At 40.7% G+C, this 16,245-nt stretch overlaps 1 protein-coding gene and 1 long non-coding RNA gene across 5 annotated transcripts in view; one reads left to right on the top strand and one right to left on the bottom strand.

The window, feature by feature from the left end:
* Positions 1–5,379, bottom strand: part of SPOPL (speckle type BTB/POZ protein like) — a 39,610-nt gene extending 34,231 nt beyond the window's left edge. For all 4 annotated transcript variants that reach the window (XR_012629529.1, XR_012629530.1, XM_074873775.1 and 1 more), the window contains exon 1: positions 5,125–5,379. The gene's annotated coding sequence lies outside the window, so the exon portion shown is untranslated. The remainder of the gene's footprint in view (positions 1–5,124) is intronic.
* A 105-nt stretch (positions 5,380–5,484) lies between these two features.
* Positions 5,485–16,245, top strand: part of LOC141945001 (uncharacterized) — a 110,757-nt gene continuing 99,996 nt past the window's right edge. Inside the window, exons 1-3 of the long non-coding RNA XR_012629388.1 lie at positions 5,485–5,553; positions 5,769–5,815; positions 6,937–7,007. This is a non-coding gene — a long non-coding RNA (uncharacterized LOC141945001). The remainder of the gene's footprint in view (positions 5,554–5,768; positions 5,816–6,936; positions 7,008–16,245) is intronic.

Raw genomic sequence — 16,245 nt, 5'->3', positions numbered from 1 at the left:
CCATGCTGATGGAGAAAACAGGTCCGTCAATTAGAAACTGAATATGAATAAAAAAAGCCAGGAAAATTAAAACTTTTGGGAAAAGTAGTTTTCCAAAGAAAAAGTCAACATGGAACAGAGAACTATAAAGTATGACACCAGAGGAGAAAGTTATACCAGCTATTCCTCAGGCCAGAACGAGTTCTGCACCTACACGTCATTTCGGTTGTTCAGGAAGCAACAGCTGATGCAACCAACTCCAAACCCTTTTAGAAACACCCAAGTCTAGTTTTCCAAACATTTAATACACAAGGAAACAAGCCATTTGAAAGAAATCAAGTGCAAGTCATCACTCCCCCCCCCATTCCCTTCATCTCCATTCGTAACTCTACTTATGAACTGATTTTGCAAGTGACCTGACCAACTGGTAAGTGAGCTCTTGGGAGGGGATAAACATTAAAGGAACAACCAGGAAGGAGGCCAAGAGAAATCTTGGCTCCCAAGTTTCACCCAGTGATCCTCTCCACTGCACAACAGAGGCAGGTACAACAATAAGAGGTTCCCACCCCATGAACTTTGGAAGTTTCCCAACTGCTGGAGACATTTACTCCATGAGCAGCAGCACTGCCTACGCCAAGAGCTACTCGGTTGCAGTCTCCCTGGCACACAATTACTTTTTCTTTCTATAAAGCTGCCAGTCAAATTACACATCAAGTGATAATTCACCTTTGAACTACTTAAGGAGTCAAGTCACAATATTGTGCAAAGAGCAAATGTCACACAAACTAAGGTGGATGGAACTGGCACAGACTGTTTACCACTCAATTGATAAAGTACCACTAATTAAAGGCTAAGCAGCTGTCTATTTCAGAGCAATCCTACAGCAAGAGTACAGTCAAACTAGAGCTTCCAATAATGCTTACCAGCTAAGTGAGCTGAGATCTGAAGTTTAATTCAAAAAATTGTCTCAAGAAAACCTTCACAGACACACAAGTAGTAAATTACCATCTTGCAAGTGCTCACAAAACCCACCAGCTTCATTCCATATATTTAGCAATGAAATCAAGGGAGAGCACACTAGACATTGCTAATGCTTAAAAAAAAAGGCTATGAATGCCTACAGCAGCCTCTTTTATAGAGATGAGAGCTCAACACAGAAATTCTCCCCATTCACCTAGCATTCAACTTTACATGAAGTTCACTTTGAAATCACAGTCCATCTTTAATCCCTGAAGCAGCAGCATGGAAAAGAAACTAGCTTTTCACACTAAAGCAACCATCAAATTCTGGAAATAACATACCACATTTGGTTTATGTCACCTATTTTTGATGATTTCCACAGAAAGAAAAAGACAAGTAACCAAAGTGGCAAGTGTAATGTTTTTCACAAAAAAAAAAAAAATAATCAAATGATAAATGGCTTATGGGAGATACCAGGCAGTATCAAGGATAAGTAACCTCATTCGGGGAATTTGTACCTGTGAGCTCTCTACATTATTCCATGCCAATGAGTTTCTGAATCAGCTGAAAGAGTATCTCACTTTCCACTACATTTCCTACATGCTATATGCAAACACTGATCACAACAACGTTGACAGATACATGCTTGCTTGCAAAGTGATTCCTTGTAAAGAACGTAAAAAAAAAACCCTTTATAGCTGACAAAGAATAATTTTAAACCAGGTTACCAAAAACCACACTGGAAAGCTATTCAACTTGGGTAAAATGCAATCAAGAGAGTTGAGGTTTTTTTTCTCTTTAAGCTTGCTCCAATACTGAACATATACTCCTGCCAAAATTCTGGAACAGCTAAAACATTACCAAAAAAACAAAAACATTTATGTAAAACAATACACAATCTATAACATAGTATACACGCTAGTTAAGAAACCCACCAAACTAGGGCAAGTGACCATCTCCTCTCAGTAACAACTACTACAACACCTAAATGACACTATGAAAATATCTCCAGCCCTCACCCAGTCGCAACAATTCCCCCCTAAGCACTGAGCACAAACTGAAAGGAGAGATTTCTTATTTCCATTTGAAGGGACAGTTTCAATAGAAGTCCTTTTGATATGGGTGGGACAAGAAGACATAGAAACAAAGGGCCATAAGGACATTAACTGGAAGCTTCTCAAGAAATCAAAGCAAGGAAGAAGTCTCTTGTGAATATGCACGCATTTTGCAGAGAGAGGAAAGGGAAGCAAGAGCCAAGGTATGAAAACCTCTTGAGGAGCACATCTCTGATGTGATGGAGCCGGCATTAGACAACGACTGAGGCAAGGGCCTTCTATTTTGTCCTAAAAATGCAGGGCCCAGGACGTGACAAAACACAGAGCCTGTTTGCCTACCCAACTGCTCTTCCTCCTCAGCCTGATGACCTCTGTGGAGTCAGGGGAGGGCTGGGTGTCCCTCCAACTTCACTATGCTAATAGACTTCTGAAACTATGTAATTCAAACAAGTTAATATATCCTCAAGTACATAATTTTCCTGCCCTATCATTAGTTGGACTGTGTGGCATATTAGGTGATTTGATGGAGATGGTTAAGGAAACACTGTGACTCTTAAGAAGGCAAAATGCTTTAACATCGTTAGTGAGGGAAGATGTAAAATAAAAAAGTGAGAAGGGAACAACACTGACACTTTTCAGAGTCTTCGTGTTTTGATCCAGGGCACCATATTTTAAAGATCACAGGAATTCACGATTACAGGTATCAGGTTACTGCTTTTAATGAGTGTAACAATCTCATTGAGGTTTCCTTACACTTAACCACATTTTGCTAAATACTCTGGAAGCAGAAAGGGAAGCATGTTGCAGACTGCTTTTTACAAAGAGACAGAAATGCCTGTAAGGGGCATATAAGCCTGCCACAAAAAACTGCCAGAAAAAAAATACCACAAACATCCACTTGTCATCAACAGGGGGGGAAAAAAACAACACAAAAAACCCAAACCAAAATGAGATGGGGTAGTTTTGTAATGCAAGACACACAGAAGCCTGCTTCTGAGCATACCCCAGAACCTAAAAACAAATTAACAGGACAAATATCTAACTACCATCATTTCTACAGGGCATAAGATATAAAGAGAAAAAACTGAACAGATAAGGTAGAGATGTGAAGAGACTGTATATGAAAGAGTGGGAAAACAACAAATGCAGACAGAAAACCAAGGAAGAATGAATAAAAAGAGAAGACAACAAGATCTACACACAAGTCGTAACTACACCACCTATTACTGCCCTCAGCTATTTCTTTTCCACTTCAGCTTAGACTGTTAATGACAACTGGTTTCATTATCTCTCCTGTATATTTATGTTTAGGTGCTTTCAAACACATAAAAATTAACAGATAAACATAACATATAGAAAAAAAGAAAAAGGTAGTTTTATAATACGGGATTTCAACTGAACATCCAAGAACTGTAAGCAGTGTGCACTGATAGTTGAAATCAGTGGGCCAGAAAAAACTTGGTGGCTTTTCAAATTCATTTTATATTTGTCTATAGCATATACAAGTTTTTAACAGCAACAGGTAGCTCACAAAGCCTATGCAAGTTCAGAATGAAATTCTGTATTTTCACTGACAGTTTAGAAGCAGACCGCAAAGTACCAAAGTTAAAAGTTTGGCAGAAAGCTGTTTCAAAGCAATATAACACCAAGCGTATTTCTGGATATTTAAAATCTCAGGTTTCCAGAAGAGAGTTAAAAGTAGTTTATGGTGATGTACCAAACCCTACCATGTTTGCAGCTTTATAGACAAAGGGCATATTGTTTAAAAATTATTTTCCCTTTCCCAAGCAAATACCCATTGACAGAGCAGGGGGGAAATACTGTGCAGTCGACACACACTGGAGATCCTTCACAAACATTTATGTTTGTCCTAGTCACACATCCCAGAAGGCCAGGATAGAAAAGCCAGGTAAAACACTTTTAGAAGTGACAGTGACTGCTAAGTGTCCCTCTAAGAATGGATTTTTACTTCCAGAAACAATAGATTTTTTTAGTAAAAACAAAAAAAGGAAGAAAACTTTTTAACAGTTAAACAAAATGCGTTGGCAGTCATACAAATGGCTCAGCTTCAGCACCACTGTGGTACAAATTCCTCTAACCATATGGGATAGCTATCAAAATAATGCATTCTGCAGAACTGATAAGAATAAGGAACGACCCAGCTTGACTCTCACAGCTTGTTCTTCCTGACAGGAGGTTAGAAACAATCCTTTTTGTTCAACTACTATTTTTATAACTCTTAACACCATTTTAGACAACAAGTTAAGAATATCTTCACAAAGCAAAGCTACGTTTTAAGATAAAACATGGTGAACCCATCAACAGCTCTCATGCTGTTTTCCTTGGTTTGCTTTTTTCCATTCTTCACGCTCCTCCTCAACCACTTCTGCTCTCGAACAGCCTTCGTGTGACGCAAATTTCACCGGACTCCGGTGAATTTCAGTAGTGACATCATCAGGTGAAAACCGGTGTTAGTCAACTCCACTTCCTGACCACGTATAAAATGGTGCACGCAGCACGGATGAACCAACCATCAGCTTTTCAACATTATTCACTTGCTGCCACAGCGTCCCCAAAAAGTTTGCCACGGCCTAAAGAAGGCAGCCAAAAACCCTTTTTTTTTTTTTTTTTTTTGCCTTCCAAGAGGAGAACTCCCGGAACAAACTGTCACCTCGCAGTTTCGGGTAACAACGAGCACAGGCGGAAAATAAAAATGTTCAAGGCTGCCTCGCACGAAGGCGCTCCGCGGCCGCGCGGCTGACAGCACTCCCGCCAGGGCCTGCGCCGCCACCGAGCGCGCCCGCCCCCCGTAGGGATTACATACGGGGAACACCCCCGGCCGGGCGGTGCGCGCCGGGCCAGCGCCGGCTCCGCCGGAGCAAAGGCGACGCGCCGGGCGGGCGCGGCCCTGCCGGCAGCACCGCGGTTCGCCGCCGCCTCCCCGGAGAAGGGCCCCGCAGGCCGCTGCCCCGGGCGGGGGGCCCCGGGCCCGCCGCGCCCCGCTGGCGCAGGCGATGGGCAGCGGAGAGCACAACAAAGGCCGCCCGCCCCGCGCCCCGCCCGGCAGCAGCGCGCCCCCCGCCGCCCACACCCCACCCCCCGCCCCCCCCCGGGCCGGGGTGGTACGTACCGGAACGCGGAGCTGGCTGGGCGGCGCGGCGGGTCTCATACTGCCGGGGCGGGGGAAGGTGTGACGGTCACCGATGCCCGGCGGGAGGCGGAAGCGGCGAGGCCGGGCGGTGGCGGAGCCACATCGCTGCCCGCGCCGTAGACCCGCTGCCGCCCCTCCCCACGCTCGGCACCTCGCGGCTCCCGTACGGCCCCGCTGCCGCCGCTCCTGCCGCCGCCACAGCCACTTCCGGGCAGGGAGGGGTCACGCCGCCTCGCGCCGCGCCGCTTCCATCCGGGCCCTCGCGCGCGGCCCCGCCTCCTCCCCCGCGGCGCGCGGGGCGGGGCGCGAGACCGGCCGTTGACGAGGGCGGGGCGGAGGGTCCGGGCGGCTGAGGGCGACGGGCGGCGGCCGCCAACCCTCCCCCCCGGTGCGAGCGGCTGTGGGAAGGTGCGCGGTGCCCGGAGGAAGCGGCGGGCGCCTCGGGGAAGGCCCCGGGTGAGGGGAGGGGTGGGCCGGGCCGGGCGGTGCCGCCTTGGGTGGGGCCGGGAGCCCTCCCCTGAGGGAAGTGCCCGGTTGTCACCCCCGGTCGCCGGCTGGTCCACGCTGCGGGGCAGACCTGGGGCTTCTGAGGTCTCCGTCTTACCTTATTCATTTTTCCCCAGATGAAGTTAACCTGAAAATGACACTCGTGAGCTCCATCTGCTACCAGGTATGAGGAGCTGGCAAGAACCAGCCCTCAGTAACCGCTCCCCCATGGACAGTGCTGATGTGGGTTTTCTCAGCATCTTACCGGAAGCACAGGTCGGCTCCTCGCTGTCTCTGGCGTGGGCTTCGCGTCCTTCCCCGAAAAACTCCCTGACTGGCGTGCTTCAGTGTCCTCCCACAGGTGTTCACCACCCAACAGTTGTTGCTCAGATCTGTTTCCTTTAGCCCAGGTAGAATTAATTTCTCTAAATCATCGACATACCTTCCTAGCTGCTTCTAAAAATAAGTGGTGTTATAACTAAATTCTGTATACAGTAATGCAAACCTCTTTGTGGAGGCTTGGAAATAAGCGATATGTTTTGTTTTTCTAAGGGCCAGGTCTTTGAGGAACATACCATCTATGGAGACAATTACGACTCAGTGACACCTTAATTGTCTCTCTTGAGAATGAGCCCTAAGAATACATATACGCAGCATTGTGCTGCGTAAGGATACCCAAGCTAGCAAGGTCTCAAAATCAATACAACTGCATTAGTGAGGCAGAGTGCCCTGGATAATTCATCCTGCAGAGAAAAACTGCGGTGGCAGGGCCATACTGCTTTTGATATTACTAGTTCACTCAGAACTATTTCAGGAACCTGTCCAACATTGCACTGTATTTTCAAATGGCTCAGCAGTTTTTGTTTGTTTTTAGTCTTTCATACCAGTCCTTGTAGGAAATAGCTTTACAGCCACAGCCAGGACTTACTCCATTTAGCTGAACAGGATGTTTGGAGGAGGACCAGGCTGTTACCTTTTATATGTCCCATTACTTAGAAGAAAACCTTGGCTGGTTGTATGAGACACCAGTAGAACACAGACTATCAGGATTCTTGGTATTGTGAGCTGAATAGTTCAGTGCTTGGAGATGCTCTTGCAAGTGGGGAGTGAAAAATGTCCACTCTTTCACAAGGCAGAATTCAGTCTCTGCTACTGGAAATTGGGTGCATAGGAATGACTCGTAACTGAAGAGACGGTAATGGGAATCTTACGATTTAAATAGAGAAACTTAGCGCATAGGAAAAGCAGTGAGCCAAGTGAATCTTCGTATATAGTAACTACCATCTCCCTTAAATCCCACTCTAGAGAAAGTCTGCAAAGATGGATCATTAACAGAAGCTGTGAAAAACACATGCGTATTTGTCAGCAGACAAAAGGTGAGATTACAGCTCATGCATCCCTTGGGCTGAAAAGTTCTTTTGCTCACCCTCAGATCCATAATATTCCTGCGTGTGTGGGCAAATGCCACAGAAGGGTGTGTAAATGGTTGCTAAGCAAAGCAACTAGCGCTTTCCAGATCTGGAGTCTCCAGTTGGTTTTAGCAGAAGTTTAATTTATTTTCCAGTACTTTTCATCCACTGCTCAGTCCCATTTCCTCCTATTCCCCCTTAGATTCCCATTTTCGTACCTGTGTTTGTTTCTCCTCAGCACTAAATTAAAGTGCACCACATAGCATCAGCCTCTGGTGTGACATTAAGGTGAAAAACTGTCACGCCAGGATGGATCGGTATTATTTGCATTATGGCAGCACTTAGTGGGTCAATTGAGATAAGTGGCCCTTTATGCCAGATATTTTACAAAACATATGAGACAAACAGAGTTTGTAATCTAATTAGGCAGGACAGAAAATGGTAGAGAAAAACAAGACGGAGTGAAATGATTAAGCACGCTTGCAGAGCAAAGATTCTGGCAGAGACCAGAGGGATGACCAAACTTTCCTGGGTCCAGAGTGAACTCCCTGGATTGTACTTTCTCAAACCAGGCTGGAAGCCCCATAGGAGTACGCACTTACAATATACACTACTTTCTGGCAGAAACTTGGGGGTATTTATACTTTTCAAAGCTTTTCAGGGAAGGGTGCTGTTACTTTACTGTCTAAAAAGAGATTAAAGCCCGAAGAAGAAAAACACTTTTGTAGATGTTCTTTCCTCCCAGCTTCCACTGGGACAGAGCAATATTTCAACATTATTCTCACACTAAATCCAAAACACAGCACTGTATCAGCTGAAAGGAAGAAAATTAACTCTGTCCCAGCCAAAACTAGGACACCACTGCACTGTGGTGGTGCAGTGGGAACCACTGGTGTGGTTCTTCATTGGGAAATCAGAAAAAAAGAGAGGAGAGGGGAGGGGAGGGGAGGGAAGGGAAGGGAAGGGAAGGGAAGGGAAGGGAAGGGAAGGGAAGGGAAGGGAAGGGAAGGGAAGGGAAGGGAAGGGAAGGGAAGGGAAGGGAAGGGAAGGGAAGGGAAGGGAAGGGAAGGGAAGGGAAGGGAAGGGAAGGGAAGGGAAGGGAAGGGAAGGGAAGGGAAGGGAAGGGAAGGGAAGGGGAGGGGAGGGGAGGGGAGGGGAGGGGAGGGAGGGGAGGGGAGGGGAGGGGAGGATAAGGAATAATTTCAGTTGGAAGGGACCTGCAACGATCATCTAGTCCAAGTGATAATATTCCTCTACTACAGTCAATCTGGATCCCTTCTTGAGGGCTGACTTTTCCAAACACCTTACCTCACAATTCTTAGGGGTTTCTTTACAGAATGCTCCTAGATAGAATAAGGAAGCACATTAACATACCGTTATAAAAGGATTAGTATTTGGAGATTTTAAGTGCTCTAGTCTGAACAGGCAATGCAGTCTTTCCTCCTTCCAGGGTGATCAAGTTTCAGGCTGTTGGGACTTTCCCCTTAGATAAACCCCTCAAAATACAAATTCTGTCTGCTGTATATTAAACACCAGATTTCCTGTGCTTCTGTTTGAAAGATTTTATTCTAGGTTATTGACCAGATTTCCTCACTCTTGTTTTGTGATATGAGGTGAACTGTCTGAATTCAGCTGCTGTATATGATGATGTTAACTCTCAGATCATGTAAAATAGATTGTTTTCAGTATTAAGCATATGGGCAGTCCCACAGGCTTAAAGGAAGTAGTTGTGTATGTAAATGTGTATTTAAATGATTTTCAAGATGAAGTTACAAGTGGATGTCATTCTCCACCCAACAGGTAGCCACATTTCAATGGAGAAATGATATATTCTAATTACAGATTCATTATAAACCTCTTTGAGATCTTTTTGGTGAAGGAAGCATTATACACACATACATATGTGTGTAAGCACATTGCTGCAATGTTTTCAAGATTCACAACAGGATTATATCACTAAAATAAGCTTTTTGAAAGAAATTCAAGGCAAGAATATTAATTTCATCTATTTTTTAAATCAAGTTAATAATTTTTATTAACTTATGCTAGAAAAATCAATGGCAAACAACCCAAGATAATGTTAGTGTCACATGTTTTCTATTTTTCTTTCCTGTCCATTGTCCAAATGAGAGCACTTTCTGGTGGAATCATGATAAATCCATAATATCTTATTTTATTCTACCCTATTTACTTTTAAAAGAGCAAGCAGACAACATTGCAAATGCACTGCCAAGATGTATGGGTGATTTTGCATTAAGTAAATGCAAAGCCTGGTGTAAGTAACAATTTTATGGACAGTTTTAAAAGTGTACAAAATTTCAGCAGGGAAGTTTTTTGGTTTTTTATAATATAGTGGCTTTATAATATAGTGACTAAAACTTTGGAATTTGCATTGCTTTTTGGAATTTGAATTTCTAGGGTATTAAGGCATTACCCAGTTTAGATTGACTTTTCCACCTTAACTTCTTTTTATAGTTTCTGTCTAGATTTTCTTCCTGAAAAAGAAAATAATAAAACCTGTTAAGCTGCAACAAACAACTCATTTCTTACAAGTTAGTGATACAGCCCTAAAATTATTCAGTAAGGTTTTAACAGAATGGGTCTTCACTTGAAAAGGTCAATGTTTTGAAACCAGCACTCTTCACTGTAAAATATATGCTACTTTTGGCAGAAAGGTTTTAGCAAAAATGAAGTTTCTTCTGAGGGAGGAGGGTGAGACTGTATGAATAAACAGTGTTCCGGTGGCTATAGCAAAGAGCCTACTGGTGTTGGGTGGGTCAGATTCAAGTCTCTTTTTCCTGATTCAGTGAGAGTTTTGATCTCCTGTCTTTCACATCAGAGGTAAAATCTTAACCACCAAACTACTGGCTGACACTCAATTGGAATATTCCCTGTATTTCCCTGTTTATACTTTGTATAAACAAACATTAATTTTAGCAGAGACATGAACTTGCAACTTCCAGTCTTTGCCTGAGCTCAGCAGCTGTTCTGTGTGAGCTTCCCTTTCTTCTTTCATCAAAAACAAATAAATAAACACTTAAAGGATTTTCATGCCAAATGTGAAATGTGAAAACATTTGAGTTTTCTAACTTTCACAAGACAGCCAAATGTTTCCCACACAGTTTTAGTCAGCTTTGCAACACATTTTAGTTCAAGGGAAGTTTATATGGTAATAGCGTTAAAAAAGAATTATTAAATAGAATTTGCTTTGTATTGTCATGTTCCTTTCCTTCAGTTTCTCTTTCTGTGTTTGATCTATTCACTGTTACACCTTAAAATAGATAGTAAGGACTTCAGAGCAGGTATGATATGGATATGGATATATCCATTTCCTATGGATATTTCTTTAATGCAGAATGACAGAAAAGTCAGTGGAGACTGGTTGCAGCACTACATGACATTAAGTTCTCTGCAGAATGGCGGGCTGCAAATTGCCACCCATCTTTGGTTAGTTCCTCCTTAGCGTTCTCTAACATGTTATCACCAGTTTTTTGTCCAAAAAATTCCCAGATTCCTTTCAGTTATCTACCCCTACAAATATACTTTTTTCCTTATTTTTCCTTCATGCATGTATAAGTTGTTGAATTCATTCATATTTTCTAGAACTCCATAACTGTGACTATAACTGTGTGCTGTGTCCCAGGTTCTTTCTACCGTACCCTCTCTTCACTGCCATTGCAGTGTCATTGAGGATCACAAATAAGATGGCAAACCAGTGCTATTATTTGATGTGCTCAAGAAGACACATACCTGACAGCTACTGCTGCTTCCACATTCATGTTCCCTGCTGCAATCATGACACATTTACAGATCTTTCAAATTAAACAACCCTTTCTCCCCCCACACACGTGTACGATGAGATTTTTTTTCATAATGGGAAGTGATAGGCAGACTAAATAGAGGAATCAGTACTGCTGACTGTGTATACAATTAAAAACACGAACTACAACAGCCTTTGCGCTTTGTTCAGATTTCTTTAGAAGTATAGTTTCCCAGGCTGTAACGTGGAAACTAAATACATTCCTGGATGTGGTAAAATTTTTGTAATAGTCTCGAGTGGGAAAGATGATTTTTTTGGTGAATGCAATATTCTTTTCAGATCTCGCTAACGGAGGAGAAAGCCTGTTTTAAGTTCTTTGCAAATCACCATTCCTCTCCTTTCCCAAAGAGAAGTAAAATCAAACTCTGTATTTTTAAACATAATACTGAATCTTTCCTCCTCTACTTCCCTCTGCTCTCCAAAAAGCAATGAAACACGAAGGGGCATACTCTTCTACAGACTTTTTGTTTCAGAGAGTGTGCAAGCTACTTTTCATACCAGAAAGCAACAATAAAGAGCAAATTTTGCTTTGTGGCTTATACTCATAAATTTGATAATGAAGCCAAATGCACAATTTTTCCTCATTTCAATACCAAGTAACTCTTAAAATGCCTTTAAAAATCACTTTCATAGAGGGAAGAACAAGAACGAAGTTCTGAATTTTATGTGAGCCCCAAACATCATCATTTATAAATTCAGGTAAAACCAGCATCTGAATATAATTCAGTTGTTGCAGAGAGATACAAATAGATCCACAGAAGAATCAGTAGATTCTTCACTGAAAGAAGATCAACTTGCTAAGGCACATTTAGAGGGAAAAAAACACACCTCAATTCAGAACGTAAGGAAGAGAAGTTGTTTTGAACTTTATTATCCTTTTTGGTTTTGAGATTCTGTGGTGTTGCCTCTTGAAATGGCCTCCTGCTTCCTCGCTGATAAACAAAATCCTTAATTATACTCCTCACAAGAGTACTTTTCAACATCAGTATTCTCCCAGTTCTCTCGAGTTTCATGACAGGATGTGGCTCAGTTGTCTCTATGCATAGTAAATACCCAATATTCCTTCTAACTTAGCGTTTTATAGGACTAAGCTGTCATACTTTGCGAACCTAACATTTTTAGCATGGAACACTAAATGTATAGCTTTGAATAATGACTAAAATAAACCAGCACTGTCATTTCAGTAAAGGCCTATTTTTACACCTTCCAAATATACAGGACAAGTAACTGGATATTTACTGATTTTCACACAATTGATATAATTTACCCATGGATTTATGAGGTCCACATGCAATTGCCTATTTTGTTCAATTCTGCATATTTCACAAAAAAGTTCTTGTATTTTTCTTATCCTTTTCTTTTTCCCTATTATGCAAATTTTTGTAGGAAACAATACATATGAAAAAAAAGGATTTGGGGAGAAATATTAAATTGAAAGCTCATGCTTTCATGTTTTATACTGAAGTTGACCTCTGTTCATTCAGAAGGTTAATTAACCCCTACATGAAACATGCTTTTACTGTGTATCAAACAGCATGTTTGTTTGACCATAAATTCCTTTTGGTTTTTCATATTTTTTTCTGAGAAATGCAAGCATTCTGCTGGCTGTTTTTTCTAATTTTTCAATTTTGCCATCCCACCAAAATCATAATTTACACAAGTTTACTCAATACCATTAGCTATTATTGATCTAGTCTTCGGAAAGTCTGAGTGGTTAAAATGTAATGTTGCATCTATCCTTCAAGTAAAGATAATCTGAAAGTGTGCTGGACCATGTGCACTAGATAATAAGCTATAATAATATATGTGTATAACAGTAGTCAAAGTAACGTAACCAGTGCAATAAGTATGAGTTTCTATTAGAAAATCTTCTAAGCGGAATGGTTCCTGAGTTTTGCTGAAAAGATACAGGCTCACTGAATTTCATCTCTAAGAAATATTGGAGATTTGCACAATAAATGATTCACTGTTTGCTATGAATAGAAGTTAGGATATATAGCATATGCTGAATACCAGAAAAAAGAAAAAAAAAATCAAACACCTTTCAGGATTATTGGAAGGATACCAGTGCGAATGATAAATACCAAGTGGAGAACACAGAACAGCCCAGTGATGATTTCTAATAGATGCTTGATATTTGACATTTTGACATGGCTAACTTGTTCTTTTTAAGGCAATACAAGGGTTTCTTATCTATTTTTATTTATTTTGGCATCTATTTAGACTTAACACCTTTTTACAGATCAGTGTGTGCTTTAAGTACTGTAGTTCTCATTAGCACAGATTTTGCACTGTTGATGTTTTCATCTAGTTCCTTTCTCCTTGCTGGCAAGCATTTTGTGTCTCAAGACGTATTACCATTCATAAGCTGAATGAAGCTGAATGGCTTCTTTTTGCTCTGGGATTTGAGAGACCAGCATGGAAGTATCCTATTCCTAGAGCAAAAGCTCAGATGAATATTCTTTCTCTGTAGATAGCTTAAAACTGCTGGTCAGGAAAAGGTAGATCAAGACAGATAATGGTCTTCTGAGTCAGATTTTCTCTGGTATAAGAAATATAAAGTGATAAAACTGTTAGAATCGTTTTACAATACTGTAATTGGATGCAAACTTCATTTGAGATTTTAGCTTTCAACTGCTTTACCAAATTTACATAACACAAATGCTAATTGGTGAGCAAAATTATACAGTAAACTCGCATGCACATTACACTTAGACAAGGTCAAAATCCCACTTTTATCAAAAGGTGAAAGTAGCTTCTTTTTTTTTAAAACAGTCTATTGACACCATTGATTTGGAAAGATGTGATATTTTCAGTAATTATACATCATGATACAGCATATTTGCATGCGGGTTTCATTCTGTATCTATTCATTAAAAAAGAATTTTCCATGGTTTTCCTATACATATATTAAAAGCCCAATTTTCTTGCAACTTGAAGTTGAGTTGCTTAATTTCTTTCGACTCTTTCTTTATACTTCAACTACTTTACATTAAATACTTGAAATTTAGAATCTGATCTTTTCATGTGACTCTTTTATGCCTGAGTATTGATTTCAACAGAATTATCCATAGTGGTATAGAACCTGGTTCAGTAATGGTCATTTCTAAAAAGCAGGAATTCACTGTGGAACAATTGCAACATACTGTATTGAAATTCAGAAAATGTAAATAATAGTTCCTTAGTGAGTCCTGGTGATAAAGACCAGATAGCTACCAGACGGACAGATAGCTTGCCCTTCAGTTGTTGCATAATTGGAATGTTATATGTCCTTTGAATTTTAGTATTTCAAGGTGTTTTTACAAGCATATGTGGTAGTTAATTAAAAAGGAAAAGGTTAAATATGTTCATTCTGCATAACTACCTTGAATTGCCTTTAAGTGCCAACAAAAACTTGAAGATGAAGTGTGTTATCTCAAAGTCATTGGCAATCATGGCTGAAACTCTAAAAAATGTCTTCTAAGAACACAGTCAAAGATCAGATCTGTCATTTAAAACATCTGTTTGGTCCTGCAAGCTTTAAGACAACAGAAAACAGCAGCATTTCCTCAAAATGAAGAGATTCAAAGGAAGCCGTGATCTCGTAAACATAGAATAGCTTGAGGCTATCCAAGGTTCTCTGAGTCATATCTCCCTAATGATAATTTTAAGGTCACTGCTGAATACAGTCAGTTTATTTTGAGAGGCAAGAAACAATACCTGGCAAGAAGGAAACAGAGATCTACTGGCACAATACATAACTCTAGTTCAGTTAATCAAAGCGCCTTTGAAGTACTTTTGATTTGTAGCTTTGGTATTCTGTTGTTCTAGAAATCTGCTCTAATTTTTCATCCAGTACTCTGTGAAGGAGTCTATAAATTCCATAACGTTTGGATAGAGAATGATTTAGTTTTAGTACTTTGATCAGTCTTTGTTGACAAAGCTTCATCAACCATTACTGAGATTATTTTTTTCTACATACTGTTGTCAGTGTGGTTTCTCTGAAGCATCTTTTGAGCGCCTGTATGCAAGTGGTTAGTTTGCGTCAACGGGGAAAAAAAGCAAAACAAAAAGCTCAAAACACACTGGAGGAAAACCTCCCATCTACAATTTAAAAGAAAATATGTCTGTCACCTATGCTGAAAACAGTTTATGGTGGCATGTTTTGCTTAATATAAAGAAACCTATAAAAGTAGATGCTTTCCAAAGTGTTACTTCTAGTCCTGAGAAAAGAACTTGTCTGTCCAAGTTAAGAAAAGGACAAATAAATAGGGTTAACCTGCAGAATGCAGGCTACAGATTTTCGTTTGATAATTCTCATGTCAAGTCTTGTAACACTTCACCAAAATCCTGTATGGATAATAAGTACATCAGTTTTTATTTCAAAGATTTTACGGAAGGAAAAGACCTTTCACATATGTTAATATCTTGGAGTTGTTACAGGCTAACTCAAAGCCTAGAGCAGTGGGGGAAATTTAGTGTTGGTATGATATCTTTGTCTGAACAGCTGCATAGAAAGTGAGAGAAAATAAATCTTTGTCTATAGAAATAACTTCCATAGATGTGTCTGAGAAAGCAGAAAGCCTAAAGAAAACCTAAAGCTAATGACAAGAGTTTTTCACCAGGTGTACTATACACGTACGCACATGCAGATAAAGAACATTTTTAGGCAGTCAAGGCAAACCTTTAATACAGGAGGAAGTTCAATATCAAGAGAAATTGGAGTTGGTGCCAGAATGAATACTGTAATGCTTTTTAATATGTTTTAATTAAAGGTTTGCCCACAGTTTTAAGAAATGTCTGTGTATCCATCTGCAAAAATTCAGCTCTCTATGAAGCAGTTCTATTGTAAAGAATCTACTTCTGCCTTTAACAAAAATTTGTAAGTTCTCACCTTCTGATGTGGAACAGAAGGATCCACACCCTCTAAATACTTCCCACTACTAGTTTTCTAGACATGTGGTCCTATCTAAACTCACTAGTGGCATCCCTAAACTCACTATGGCATCCCTAGCTTCTACCCTTGTGAGCTCAGGACTGCATGCCTTCAGTCCAAGGAAGGACTGTCAACACTGAGCCCTGAATTTAGCAGAGAACTAACTGTGCTTTTACTCCGTCAGTACTATCTGCTTCAAGTAAATTGACTTTCAAAAACTCTGACATGAAAGCTCATTCTAGGCAAACTTTAAGTAATTATCCAAGATATGATGAAGATAAATAATTTCAAAGACTTGTTTTCCTTAGCAAATCCCAGATGTTAACAGCATGATCTCTTTTCCAGTGAAGGGAAAGAATTCCCTTGTACTTGCCAGCTGTTTATCTCAGTTAATATTACCTTTCACTTGCTTTTAGTTTCTTGACTACTCATGTGCATAGAGGTGAATAGGTCTTATCTCATAAGTGTGT

The sequence above is a fragment of the Strix uralensis genome, chromosome 6 (assembly GCF_047716275.1).
Source record: "Strix uralensis isolate ZFMK-TIS-50842 chromosome 6, bStrUra1, whole genome shotgun sequence".
In the NCBI taxonomy this organism is placed as follows: domain Eukaryota; kingdom Metazoa; phylum Chordata; class Aves; order Strigiformes; family Strigidae; genus Strix; species Strix uralensis.
This window is presented reverse-complemented; position numbering and strand designations above follow the sequence as displayed.